Genomic DNA, 16,336 nt, shown 5'->3' on the forward strand with positions numbered 1-16,336 from the left:
TAAATAAGGAGAGAGATATTTCAGAGTGAAATATGCAATCACCCTGAAATTAAATCACAGGCACATCTAGAAAGATAAACTGTATCCCAATATACATTGATACAAGGAGATACATGTGATAACCAGTCGGGTACAAATGTATATTTAGTGGTGAATGATTCATATTGAAACAATGTAAAGTGATTAATTATTGTATACATTGAATATGACAAGTGTACATGTACACAACAGTATAATTTCCAATATTTACTTGTAAAAATCAGAATTCTGATTAAAACTCATTTCAATTATAAGAAAATGTAAAAGCTGGTGCAAATCAGATTTCAAATATCTTTCAAGATGCTAAAATCCCTTGCACTGTCAATAGATTGAACTCCTTATAATCAGCCAGGGGATCCACTTGTCAATCCAATTAACATGAGTTATCTCTCTTTTTACATTAATATTGGATCTATTTTCTTCTTGTTAAAATAAGAAATCTGTGAATTGTTCATCTTGTTATATTTATAAGAGCAACCTCCCCTTTTGAAAAATAAGTAAGTACATATATATTAAGAACTTTGGTGTGTTTTGTTTAGTGGTAACAATTTTCCAAAGTGACCACCAACCACAAATGAATTTTGACTATAATTGAAAAAGATATACAGAACTGCAAACAAAAATTATCAGTAAATGATCAAGAGTTACCAAAAGTCTATTTTTAAAATGTACCCATTGACCATGTTGACCAACTTGACTCCTACAAGGAGTTATGATTTGCATTTCCCTTTATGACTATAACCTTTTTTTAAAGTTTTTTTGTCCCCCCCATCCCCCCCCCCCCCTCAAGAAAAGATGTTCAGTACATGTATCTGTTAATTTTGAATATGTGCATACTATAAAGTCACATGACTGAAAATGTAAAATTTCATTTAAATTTTATTTGAATTAGATCACTTACTATGTTTAAAACATGCTCACCAGTTTTGGTAAATATTTTTATTGCATTGGTTGCTTCATTACATTGATTTCCCAGTTAAATAAAAAAACAATAGTTTCACATGTGCAATAAGTATATAGATTATAACATGCCCTTTTCCATATTGGCCCTGGTATCATCCTGAGACTCCCATATCCAGTGGCGGATCCAGCCATTTTAAAAAGGGGGGGTTCAACCCAGAGTAAAGGGGGGGGGGGGGGGGGTTCCAACTATATGCTCCCATTCAAATGCATTGATCGGCCAAAAAAAAAAGGGGGGTTTCAACCCCTGGAACTCGAACTCCCCCCTGGATCCGCCACTGCATATCGGCCTCGAGGCTTTATGATTTCATGTGTAATTTAATCAACCATTTTTTTTTACCAATATCAATATACTCTTTTTTACTCCGGGCAATTTGGAGGTTATTGCATATATATATGCAAAACCCGACGTATTCGTAACAAATATGTGATAAATGTGGTTATTTATAAACGCCTATTGTTGTATAACGTCAGAGGGAAATATGATAAAGTACACTACAGACGTCGATTACGGCGGGTCAAAATAAATTGTGAATGCGTAGAAAAAAAGATATAGTTCTTTACATTAATTTCTTTTAAAAAAGCCATTTGCCAATGTAATAAAAAGAATAACTAATTAAAGAATTCAAATATCGAAAAATATTCAACTCATGACCGAACAACACTGATAATTAATTAACTCATGTGCTACACGCATTCGTGAATTAATGTGTTGTTCGGTCACTCTTTGAATGTTTTTCTCTATTTGAATTCTTCGATTAGTTATTCTATAATTAATCTGTACTTACATTTATTTGTATGTTACTGCACTTCTTAATATTATCATGGGTACACATGTGCTCATACATGTACATGTACATTTGTAAGCAATCAAAATCATCCTTCAGGCTTCCTTTTAACTTCAAGCATCATGACATTGTAGTCTAACTACTGTAAATTCAGAAATTATTGCGTGCATTTATTATTACGATTTTGTCATTTTAGACTAAGATGCGATTTTAATTTTTGCGATATTAAGAAAAATCGTGTTCAATTCGTATAAAATATTTTCAAAATGTGTATTAAAATATATATATTAATGATTGCTATTTAAACCCTGTCACATTTTTTTCAATAATAAAAACATTGCAATAACTTTTGAATTTACAGTCTATGTTTTCACACAAAAATTATATTGTTTTTTAATTTACACATGTATCCCACTATTGAAATCATGGTATATGTGATAATTATCATGTTCTTGCAACATCTTGACATTTTATGAAAAATTTAGAACAAATGTCAAGTTTCATTAAAATTATAAAGGGTATTAATGTTTTCCATCCATTGGTCAGTTGGTCTGACAATTCATCAGTCTGTCATCCCTTTGTTGTCACTTTTTTTGTTGGTTCTTCACTCTGGCTTGTACAATAAATACCCAGAACAAACATAAGACTGGTCCATTTTTTATGAGGCAGGCAGTGCGGCTTGTAATACTCATCTTTGAAAAACATGTTTTCATGGGAAGCATAGGGTATTTTATGTGACCTTACTGACTCAAAGTTATTTTAAAACTTGCCTCATTGGTAGCCATATTCTCTATCTTAAGTGTTCAATGAACTGTATTTCAGTGACACAGTTGGAATGGACAAAAAATGTCAAGTGGAAAAAAAACAACAACAGTAGAGTTTCCAGCACATGTACTTTTTCTGTTAAATTTGTCTAAAAGGAAAATATTTTTGAGCATTTACATTAATAATACATTCTAATGCAATTTTTATGTAACAATTTTTTTCATTGGCTAAAAGTTGCCATCAAATCCACAGTTGACCAGGCCTCACTAAGGAGGGACCTGCCATTTTGAATTGATTGAATCATCAAATGTTCGAATACTGCTATATAATGGAAAATAAAACAACACCTCAAATTCGACGTTTTAATGTAATTTTATCCGAATTTGAATCGTACAGGTAACATAATATCCTCCAGTTTGTAAGTTTTCATTTGTATGATGTCACGTTTACCTATGACGTCTTTGCACCAAAATCATTTATAAAGTTTCACAGATCTTTTTTTAATTTGTCAAATTTAGACATTTAATCAAATTTAATCGTATTATTTCTTTTTGTAATGCTTTAGTATTGGAATAACAGTACTGTAGTTGAAGAGTTGCCACCATCAATTTTGATTTGACAGTCGCAAATATCCGTTTTATTGTCTCCGCTATGCGTTGCCAGTAAAACTGCATTTGCGACCGTTAAATCTACAATTGACGATGGCAACTCTTCAACAACAGTACTGTTATTGCTTAAATATATTGTTGATATTTTTACATGTACATGTATGTATCGTGCAATACGTACACTCATGCATTTTGTTTATATATTTGTTTCACTGTTTCTATTTGTAAAGATTTCAAAATGGAAAAAAGGGAGATAAATCAAAACTTGATCCAATTATGTTTATTTCATTCCTGCAACTTCCTGTAGAATATTAGAATAAAAAAGTGATGCATCTTCATTCTTTTTTCCTATGATCTTCTTCTTCAGAAAAAGCTTCTCTTGAACAATTAAAAAATCTTAAGTATTACTATATATATAGCTACTTTTGGCACAAGTAAATTTTTTTTTACAATTTTACATCTACAACACAATTTTTTTTTTTTTTTTTTTTTTTTACTAAAAAAAACTTTGTTAAACTCATCATTATTATTAAAGTTTATTGGGTCTTGGTGGCTGATTGGTGTTAATAGTTTTACTACTTCAAGTTTAGATTTGTCAACTCTGAAGTTGTTCTTGTATTTTGATCCCTGTTCATGGCAATGCAAGTTGTGATCAACTCTGATTATAATTGACTTGGATTGTCGATTTACTACCGAAGGTTAGTAAGATCTCTCCGGTCACTCAGTTTTTCTCCGCCAACAATAAGTGGCCACTTTGACATAGATCCCAGGCCTGAAAATGGTGTTTAAATCAACAAACAAACAATCTATTAGTTAGTTGTTTAAAATCCCAAGTCAGGTCTATAACAGATTGTTGTTTTCAATCACGATTTTAAAATTATTTATGTATATATATATATATATATATATATAGAAATTGATTATGTTTTTATGTGCCTTAAGTTCCTCATAAAGTAAATATTGAATATCAAATGAATTTATAATTAAAATAAACAGAAATTATTATATATATATAATATACATGTATACATAATATTGAGGGAGTGTAATTTCAACAATATGAGAAGATTTTCCCGTCACCTCGGTTAGTATAATATGACATTCTATTATCTACCTGTAAAACAAATTAAAGAAAATGGAAAAAAACATATCATATTTTGATAAAGTGAGAATCAGTTGGTTTTTTTGATAGCTTTTGTCTTAAATTTCAATGTTTTTTTTATTTATCTAAAATAACCACTAATCTAATCTGTTGGTGAAAATCCATCTGAAATTCTTTCTGTTAAAGATAATCCCCTCATTTAAGCCTCCTAATCCAAGAAACATGTCAGGAGTTCGGTGGCATTGTTTTCATGTTTCTGTTCTTGTCATCTTTTGTCCTAATTCTTAAAGTAAGGAAGAAAATATTGATTCATTTCTGAAGGGAATGTCTATATTTGGCTTTGATCTCAGTTTATACAATTAAAACTTTTTTTTGTCTTTTTTTGTCATTATCTTGGTTGCCATGGCATTATTGATTCTACCTAAGAAACAAGGGTGTTGTTTATAACCAGAGATATACAAAAGAAGTTGTCTTTTGTGAATGTTGCTGGTTAATTTGTGAGATGTCTTTGATGAAAATCTTTGTAATTTTAGTATGTTTTTGTTATACAGTTTGTAAAGACATAATTTTGAATTGAGGGGATGTCTGGTTAATGAGAAAGAGCTTTGTATCTGCTAGCATACACCACGTACACGGTGTTTGAATATATAATCTATAAAATGTTATGCTTTGATCAGTGAGTTTTACTTGTTCTAAAATAAGGATGGGTAAAAAAAACTTGAGTTTGATTATTATGGAGAATAAAGGATTAGTTGATTGATTAATGGTGTTTAACGCCACTTTAATACTCTTAGCTATACCATGACAGCCTTACAACTGCAGTGTTCACAGGCAATTGATTTACGGTAGGGGACACATATTAAAAATTTCCGAATATATGTCTTCTGAATAGTTGTTGGAATAGAGTTAAATGAAACATTACTCATTCATCAGAGGTGGATTTAGGGGGGGCCAGGGCTCCCTTTTATGGAAAATGTTTTGTTGATGATTTAGTGAATCATTGGAGTGGGTCCCCTTCATATGGTAGTTAGTGGGTCCTCTCCCCTAATGAAAAGTTCTGGATCCGCCACTGCTGTAGGTGGTTGAATCTTTATTAGTTTTTACTAAGGCTTACATATTTAACACTATCATTTTTATTATCCAAAACTATTACAGAAGTATGAAGTACTAGTGCTACATGTAATGAGAACATGCAAACAGAATGTTATGATTTATTCTTACGAGTAAATGCCAGTGTTCTCCCCAAACATTTCATATAGCCTCCTGGTAAAAAATAAAATTTGAAATACCATCTTGTTTCTTAAAATTTTAGCATCTCAACTATAATACAAACTATAGAAAAATTATTTCAGATAGCATCACATTTAACATTATAGCATCACATTACCATGATGCTAAAAGGCCTTGCGGAGAACACTGAATTATGCATTACTGCACGAAAAATGTGAAGAATTAAAAATACTAGAATTTAATATTATTTTGTCAGAAGTATGTTTTTGAGATAAATTCTTTTATGAATTTATTGAAAATATTGAGCAATTTCTTAATGCTTAATTTGCCTAGAAAAAACCCAGAGAAGTTCCAAATATTAACACATGTTGAAAATGTAATATGGTGAACATCAGTTGATCAGACCTGAGATACAAATATGTATTTTGGGGCCCTTTATAGCTTGTTGTTCGGTGTTAGCCAAGGCTCCTTGTTGAAGGCCGTACATTGACCTATAATTAATTTGGTTTACTTTTATAAATTGTTATTTGGATGGACTCATGATCACTAAATGAGTTGTCTCATTGGCACTCACACCACATCTTCCTATATCTATCTTACAGTGCTTATACTACTTATATCAATAAATGATTACATGGTAATAAAAAGAATTAATGGTCCCTAGTTAATGTAGGATATCTGTTTATTTCATTTTATTTGATAGTCATATAAAGTCACGATCTGGAAATTTTTATACTTAAACTGGCAACAAAAGGAAAGTGTAATAGAATTAAGCATAAGCTGAACTTAATATAAAGCCAATTAACATGATTTAAGGAAATTTAAGTTTTCTTATTAAAAAATTTCCTGTAAACATGGTAAAAGGAAACTTGAGAGTGGAAAATTGGGCTTTATTATTATTATTTTTTTTTTAACTATTTTTAAAAAATTACTTTTTCCATGTTGGAAAATTGACATTTTTTTCTCATTTTAAATATATAAAGGCATTGAGAAATTGCAGATTTTAGCCTTGCGTCTGTATTATGTATATGCCTCTTTCAACAGATGAACCAAATTGATAAGTTTTAGCTGCAGTGTTAGAATGACACATTTCTTGTACTACAAATGTACTAAATCTTAAATTATAACATGAGAAATCTGATAACAGCACTTGAATTTATACTCATTGATATTTTATACAGAGTGTAGAAACATTAAACTGGAAAAAAAAGAAATTAAAGAAATTTCATGAATTTGTCATGTGTATAATGTTAACAAATTAACCTTGTAGAATAAAAACTTCAATCAGGTAAAGTTTCATCATTCATGTTCTTAGACAAAGTAAAATTTTCCTTTTAGCTATCTGAGAACATAAGGTTGGCACTGGAAAAAAAGATATTAGCATCTCTTTATTGAAGATCACTTTTCTATTTCAGTTAAATAATTCCCACGATTCATTAGCATGATTAGTCTTATTCAAATAAACAAATTTTCCTTTCTACAAATTTTATAGGATTTCCTTATGGTCAACACATGTTTCTCAATTAAACATCATTAGCCGAGATTGTCCTGGAAGTATGCATGACATATTTGCCACTAGACATTGAACCAATAACAATCAATCAATTATCAGCCAAGAATTCACATCAAATATTTCCAAAAGCAAAAAAATGAGATGTTGAAAACCAAAAATATTTTTTAAAGTTTGACGGCAAAAACCATCAAATGACGCCTTTGCTTATTAGGGAGTTTATGTAACAACTTTGGTTTTACCACAATCATTTGATAATAAATATGCTTTTAAGCACTAGAAATTTGCACACAGAATCTTTTAATTTATGTCAATCCAAAAATGGCTACTGACTACAAAATCAACTTCAGCTGTAGTAAATGATCATATTGACCTTATTTTTACACTTCAATGATTTAAGAACATATGGCAAATATCTCTGATTGAAATAATATTTTGTACATGCATTTGAGAAGATATATATGCATATGAACATTTGACTTTTACTAAGCTTCAGTGTTAATTGATCATAGATTCCAACAATACAATAGGCTGCACGATTTTGAGAGTCACCTCCACTAAAGTACATTTTATACAGTATAGCGTATTATTTTTACGAGGTGCCAGTTTTCTCTTATTTTCGCAGATAGAAAAAAAATCGCTTAAATAAAATCAGCCAATTTAAAAAAGGCCATGCAAAGGTATTGATAAAAGTTTTAAATCCGCAAAAAAAATAACCACCAAAATATTTTGTATTACCTTATTAAATGAAAATCACCAAATTTTACACCCTCGAAAATAATCCGCCTTACAGTAGGCAACATTTTGAGAGGCACGTGACCTCCACTGAAGTAACAAATCTTTTATATTAGATAAATTAAGATCTTCTTTGATTTTATCAATTTTCAATACTGTTTAAAAGGAAACAGCAAATTTTGTGCATGAAACTGAATACCCAAATTTATTTTGTACATAATTAAGGCTAGTTGACATCTTAAAGTAATAATTTCATCAAGGAAATATGATTTTTATAGAACTGTATAATTGTGATCAATTGTGATGAGCTACTGCCAGTTCTTATTCTGGGTACATTTACATCATTGTATTATATAACGTAATAAATTATGAATAGCGGAGATTAAATTTGGTTTATTTGTTAAAATCCAGGAATCTTATAAATATTCCGTATTGTCTGAAAAAGGATTACGATTTACGATGCAAATTTTTAATTAGAAAGATATGTAGTCATAGATCTTGTATGGAAATGAATTGAAGCCTATTTGAGTTGATCAATTTGACGCTTTCTATTGCATGCTGCAGTCTGGAGGTATCTTTTATGACAAATATTGACATCTTTTGACAGTTCTGTGGGAAGTTGAGGTGGAAAAGTACAAAAATCTGGCATTTATTTCGAGAAAAAAAAATGATATTGATTTTTTTGTGATATAATAATCTTATATCTATATTCATATATAGTTTGTAATTAGAGTCTAACGACTGACCATTAGATGTGTCATGTGATCCGTTTAATTAGCGATAGATTATCACCTGGTCGAAGCACCTGGACAGATATCTAATTATGGGCAGAACTGTCATCAGCTGCCTTTTACACGTTGAAAAAACTTTGGAAAATCTTATTAATTTTTTACCTTTGTGAATTGAATATATATATATATTTATATATTAACATTTACCATGTGAATCATGACACGAATATTTATTGGGATGTATGCTGTGTTTGGAATATATGTGGTTGTTCTTTTGTTTAAAAGAAATTAAGGACTTGAATGGATGCATTTCAGTGTTGAATACTCTACTTTATAATTTTTTGATTATTTTTGGCTGCAATTTACAAACACACATGCACTTTTGTGAATTTTTGTGAGATGAAGAAATATATAATTCAAGTCACGAACTGGGTTAATTCGTTAGTTTCTACTGAATTCATAATTTGAATTAAATTCTTCTGCAGTGAAAAGTATAATCCAGAATCTTGGAAACTCGTTCAATTCGAATCGTAATGTGATGAAGACAAATTGATTAGACTGATTGTCTTGTAGAGCACAAGTCCTTGGGAGAACCAAAGAATATATTCTGGACAGAAATAGTAACTTGGAATTAATACACAGCAGGGAAAAGTCATGAATTCACATCATATTGGTTTTAAATCATAAAATAGAGTTTATGTCAAGATTTCACATTTGTTATTGGCTTCAGTTAATTGTGTAGTCATTGTATTGGTTTCGTGGTCTTTAATTTTTGATGTGAAATAGAAAAACTGCCTGCTACCATCATACAATGTCATATGCAGTTATTTAACATTAGCTTAAAAATTTGCCAATTTTGATAAACGTTTATCTTAATTAAGTATATTTAAGAGAATTCATAAATAAACAATAATTATCTATTTATACATTGTTTATCTTATTCCAAACCTTTTTAAGTTCAGATTAAAATTTTAAAAAAAAGTTATTAGTTGGATTTTTGAAAATTTTTAAATTAAGAGATTATAATTTTTGAAATTTTAAATCAAAATTTAAAATCTGTTGACAGATAAGTTCTGCTGATTGGAATCGTTGATTTCAATTAGAATCTATTTCAATTATAAATAGACTGCAAGGATGCCTCCATTTTATCTTCAGCACTAGAAAGATTCAATTAATACGTCAAATTGTACTAAAATTGGGATTAAAGATTATAAGTGTGTTTAATGTTGTAAAAATCAAGAAAACTATCGTGAAAACTGAACACTGATGAAAGAGCAAAACTGTAATTAAATTTGACGAATATTATGTCATAGAAAGATTTAACGAAGAGAAATCAAATGTGCCTTTATACATTTTCTCTGTTCAAAGTGTCTTGTTATATGTTATTTATTTTGTTGCGTTAGAGAAAGGTTAATGATGTATTTTAAAATGTTTTAATTTTCCGATCTGTTTGTTATATATTTAATATCCACGAGAAAATTTGTGATAATAGTTTAAGTTTTAGTTATTGAAAACTTGGGTTTCGTTACAACGAAATGTACAGGAATACCACAAACTACGGTCAGCCACGACAACAGACCTGGTCTGCAGCGCCACCTTCAATGCAAACTGTATATAACTATCTCTGGGGCCGGTACAGGTAGGCTTTAGCTGTTGTCCACTTGTCGTCATACTATATCGTTGGAGATTCATACATTTGCAAAAAACATTATGCTTTTAGTAAATCTGTCCACTATTTTGGGCATACAGTCTACTTTGCAAAATGTTTAAATGACTATAGGCTTGAAATGTCCATTGGGTAATGTCAAAGTTTGTTATGGTCATATTCATAGATAATTGTAGAATTTAACGCTGGACCTGTCACCAGTCTAAATTTGTGAGGTCTTTCTTTTTAATTGGACTAATTTTTTTCTGTATTAAAAATGAGAACTCTTGGAAAATGGTTCTTTTGTGTGTTTTGAATTAATCTATACATGTACTACCAGTAGGAATCTTCCTTAGTAGTTGTACAAGTATGTCATGTCCTTATGTTTTTGTTTATTTGAAGAACAGGCGTGTCAATGGCTGGTTTGTGATTGTGAGTTCTGTTTTTTTTTCACAATTTTTAAAGACTTTACCGTGTTGAAGACCGTACTTTGACCTATAATGGTTTACTTTTATGAATTGTGACTTAGGAGTTGTCTTATTGGCACAGAATACATGATTTCTTAAATATGTTTTGTGCTTTTACTGTCCTCAGATCTCATGTTGTTTACTGTGCTCCTATAGTAGTACTTGCTTCAAAAACATCTGCTTACATACTTCATGTATATGGATCTAATACTAAATGCAATTTTGTAACAACCACAAATGGCAGATCTTAATTTAGTCAATATTGACAGAGATTTTATATAAATGAAATCATACTTTAAATATTAACTTGAGAATCACTGTGGGTTTGACCATTTTCCAAAAATATCATTGAGCAATATTAATTATATATATAAAATTATAACTATTGGTTTTCATTTCAAAGTTTGATTTTTCTGATCTCTCCTGAGGTAATATGAAGCCACATAATTATGATGACGTTGTTTTTGCTGAAACCACAATTTATTAATATTATGTAAGATATATGCAAGAAACCTATTCAAAGCATGAACATAAATATAGGTCTACAGAGTAATTGGAAACCTATTACGATCATTACACATTGGAGATGAAATGAAATTGGATGGGCTAGGAACGCCATACATCAATCTCATACAAAGGGATTGACCAATATATACTTTTACTGAAGCATTTTTTTTTCTAAATTGCATAAACTGTAACTGAAAAAGGTCAGGACTTGCAGCAACATCAAATACATAATGGGATGAGTTGATTGTTCTTTGGTGTAGATCTTGGTTGGCAAAAACCCGGGTTTTATGAGTATTGCCAGGCTCAGTGGGAAGTACTGGGAAAATCAGGTTTTACTGCATTTTACTAAGTAATAATGGACAATACCGGGTAAAATGAAATACTGGCCTGAATTTTAAAAAGAAAACTCAGTGATTGATCACTCTTACAATACATTAAAGATACAATTAAAGTAATAATGGGCAATACAGGGTAAAATAAAATACTGGCCTGAATTTTAAAGAGGACTCAGTGATTAATTACTCATACAATACATTAAAGATACATGTATGTATAAAAAAAAAAGAAGAATTTGTTTTGGTGAAAGCCCTTAAAATACAATTTTCTTTAGTCCACCAAATCTTTTGCCAAAGATTAAAACAATATAAAAGCTTCAAAAGTGTTAGAAATGTCCCATATTGGAGTTGAACCTGTTAATCAGGAAGTGGTAGATATTAAACTTTCTTATTGTTCAAACTCTCATGTTTTACTGAGTAACACTCTGTGATTATGGCGCTGTTAATTAATGCAGTGACGGGAAAGGAATGCTTGCAGCATTGTAACATTGTACTCAAATTGCAAGGAACATTTATTGAATTTATATGTTTTCCTTCAACTGAATTCCATTTAACCATAAATCAATGAGGGAATCTTGAGAATGTCAATGCACTTTAAAAAGGTTGAATTGATGTAATAAAATGAAATGTTACAATCAATTTCGTGACAGCAAGCATTTTACTTCCTGCTTAACAACTGCATTATACTGCTTTCCAAATATTGCATTCTTGGAGCAATTACAGTACTTGTAAATAAGGTGTCAAGAAAATCTATCTTTCTTTTAAATCTGATTGACGTTTATTTTCATGACAATCCTCATGTTTGATTTAGAAACTTGAAGTCTGACTTTGTCTCCTGTGTGAATTTGTTGACTTTTTTTCAACAGTAACATAGCAAATTAGGCTGTAAACTATTTGTAAACAGACCACATTTTTTTAAATTTTTTTTATTTTTCCTTCATAAAACAAAACTCGTCAGCTGCAGTTTCAAAGACTGTTTAATAAAAGAGCTTCAAGATTTTACTTCCTGTCAAGTAGTTTAATTTAGAATATATTTCATTTTATAACCAGAAAACATTGTACGTGTATAAGAATTTTACATTGTTAAAAAAGACATGTCTTAAATAATTATTTATTTTACATGATAAACAGAAATGGAATTCATCATCAAAAACTTTGCACTTACACTGGCATAGCTTGCATGTATGCTTCTAGCTAGATGCTCAAGCAGTTCCACAACATTTTGAAAAACAAAAAAAATGCAGACATGTTTGGTCTGAAATTGCTTGACATAGCAACGTTACTAGTGAACAAATAGTAAATCATCATAATCTGATACCGTTTCCTGTGACACGAAAGACGACGTGATGAAAACTCTACTGGAATATCATTCTTGGGCTTATAAATACCATTTTCCATCTAAGTAAAAATTATTAATTAAATAACAGAGTTCCAAGTGATGTCCCCGCATTGCACATATTATATCTATCCAAGATTCAAGGGTAATAACTAAAAAAAAGCACTTTTTTCTTAATATTTAGAGAGAAATAAAACTTCAGAACAAATACAATGGGATTTCCATTATAATTTTTATTTTCAAGGGGCATAATTGGTTAAAAATATTTGATCAAGACTTATTTTTGCAAATATCAAAGACATTGCTGATTATAATAAGTTTCACAAAAATCTGGCAAGAATTGTACACATGACAGTGCTAACAAGACTGGACAGACGGACGCCCGGTATTTCCATGTCCCCTGTGTCGCATTATGACAAGTAACCAAAAACCCCATTGGGAGGCTCAAATTCTGGGAAAGGGTGGGTAATTTCGGTCCCTAATAGGGTTGGCAAAAACCCGGGTTTTATGAGTTGCCCAGCCCAGTGGGAAATACTGTGAAAACCCGGGTTTTACTGGGTTTTACTGGGTAATACTGGGCAATACTGGGTAATATAAATTACTGGCCTGAATTTTAAAGAGGATTCAGTGATCAAACTCAATTGCAATACATTTAAGATATTTATAAACACATTTTGATTTATAAATTATAGTTTACTTGTTTGAGAGTGAATGATAATACAAGTTTACATGTATATACATTTGAAAAAGTACTATTCTTGCAACTATGAGACAAGTAAACATGTAGGCACACATTACACAAATATTAATGGAAAAGGCCTTTATCAATAATTCTCTTCTGAAAGTCTATTAAATCACCCTCTCGTCTAGATTGGTCAAACTGTTAACATAAATTCAAAGAATTAATTTTTCAAATGTAATTATCTTACTTCAAGAATTAACAAGAAAATGTAAGAAAAATTACTTTTATATAACTTTCTATATTCCGAAGTTCCATATACAGAAGTGCCGCTGTAATGGGTCTGTTTTGACACCTCAAATAGAAGATTGGGTGTGAAACTTTACATCATATATTTCTGAATTGAATGATGGTAGTTTTGAGAAAACAAAAATATTCTGTCGGAAAATAATATCTGGAATCTATTGGTGGGTGTTTTGAAATTAAACAAAAATCTAAAAAGTGTCAGTTTTAAGGGAGTACACATACATACCACGAAAATGTCTGAAATAATATAAATTTTTGCATAAAATGGGTCCCAAAATTTATTTTCGCCGAGCGGAGCGAGGCGACAGTTTTGCATCAACTTCATTGCACCCCTGGCTACACCACTGACTTACAAATGTGCAACAAAGTCTTTGAAGGCATTGAAAATACCAAAAAACACTGTTATTCTTTTGTTACATTTGACACTGTTACGCTTGTGTTACATTTGTAATACACCCAATGACACTGTTACTCTTGTGTTACATTTGTAATACACCCAATGACACTGTTACTCGTGTGTTACATTTGTAATACACCCAATGATACTGTTACTCTTGTGTTACATTTGTAATACACCCAATGACACTGTTACTCGTGTGTTACATTTGTAATACACCCAATGACACTGTTACTCTTGTGTTACATTTGTAATACACACAATGACACTGTTACTCTTGTGTTACATTTATAATACACCCAATGACACTGTTACTCTAGTGTTACATTTGTAATACACCCAATGACACTGTTACTCTTGTGTTACATTTGTAATACACCCAATAACACTGTTACTCTTGTGTTACATTAATAATACACCCAATGACACTGTTACTCTTGTGTTACATTTGTAATACACTCAATGACACTGTTACTCTTGTGTTACATTTGTAATACACCAAATGACACTGTTACTCTTGTGTTACATTTATAATACACCCAATGACACTGTTACTCTTGTGTTACATTTGTTATACACCCAATGACACTGTTACTCTAGTGTTACATTTGTAATACACCAAATGTGTTACATTTGTAATACACCCAATGACACTGTTACTCTTGTGTTACATTTATAATAAACCCAATGACACTGTTACCCTTGTGTTACATTTGTTATACACCCAATGACACTGTTACTCGTGTGTTACATTTGTAATACACCCAATGACACTGTTACTCTTGTGTTACATTTGTAATACACCCAATGACACTGTTACTCTTGTGTTACATTTATAATACACCTGTTGACACTGTTACTCTAGTGTAACATTTGTAATACACCAAATGACACTGTTACTCTTGTGTTACATTTGTAATACACCCAATGACACTGTTACTGTTGTGTTACATTTATAATACACCCAATGACACTGTTACTCTTGTGTTACATTTGTAATACACTCAATGACACTGTTACTCTTGTGTTACATTTGTAATACACCAAATGACACTTACTCTTGTGTTACATTTATAATACACCCAATGACACTGTTACTCTTGTGTTACATTTGTAATACACCCAATGACACTGTTATTCTAGTGTTACATTTGTAATAAACCCAATGACATTGTTACTCTTGTGTTACACTTATAATACATCCAATGAAACTGTTACTCTAGTGTTACATTTGTAATACACACAACGACACTGTTACTCTTGTGTTACATTTGTAATACACCCAATGACACTGTTACTCTTGTGTTACATTTATAATACACCCAATGACACTGTTACTCTTGTGTTACATTTGTAATACACCCAATGACACTGTTACTCTTGTGTTACATTTATAATACACCCAATGACACTGTTACTCTTGTGTTACATTTGTAATACACCCAATGACACTGTTACTCTTGTGTTACATTTGTAATACACTCAATGACACTGTTACTCTTGTGTTACATTTGTAATACACCAAATGACACTGTTACTCTTGTGTTACATTTGTAATACACCCAATGACACTGTTACTCTTGTGTTACATTTATAATACACCCAATGACACTGTTACTCTTGTGTTACATTTGTAATACACACAATGACACTGTTACTCGTGTGTTACATTTGTAATACACCCAATGACACTGTTACTCTTGTGTTACATTTGTAATACACCCAAATGACACTGTTACTCTTGTGTTACATTTGTAATACATACAATGACACTGTTACTCTTGTGTTACATAGAACTGTCACTTAAGACTTCTATTGTTTCTAAACAATACACCAATGTTTATATATATATATAGATTGTTTTATCACAGAACCCAAACAAAAAAGTAACATCTTGTTACATTTGGAATCAACAAAATGTGATTTTTGTTACAGAATCATTTAAAACAAAATATCTACCACAAAAATCTCAGTTTCTGATACTTGAAAAGGAAAATTATGGAGAAATCTTTGTCAGGTGTTTTCAAACTATTCCTCTAATATTTTTGGCCTTAGTGATGTCTTTTTGCATTTTAAATTCCATTAATTATGGCATTTTTTTTCATTTTGAACAAATACAATAGAAGAAATATGTCTTAACTCTAAAGAAAAAGTGCTCACACAATGTTAAGCAACCAATCATTCAGTTTCTACAAA

General features: G+C 30.7%; 1 protein-coding gene across 5 annotated transcripts in view; it reads left to right on the plus strand.

The window, feature by feature from the left end:
* Positions 1-16,336, plus strand: part of LOC139527769 (nuclear receptor corepressor 1-like) — an 85,772-nt gene that overhangs the window by 12,560 nt on the left and 56,876 nt on the right. The gene's annotated exons all lie outside the window — the stretch shown is intronic.

The sequence above is a fragment of the Mytilus edulis genome, chromosome 6 (genome assembly GCF_963676685.1).
Source record: "Mytilus edulis chromosome 6, xbMytEdul2.2, whole genome shotgun sequence".
Taxonomy (NCBI): Eukaryota; Metazoa; Mollusca; class Bivalvia; order Mytilida; family Mytilidae; genus Mytilus; species Mytilus edulis.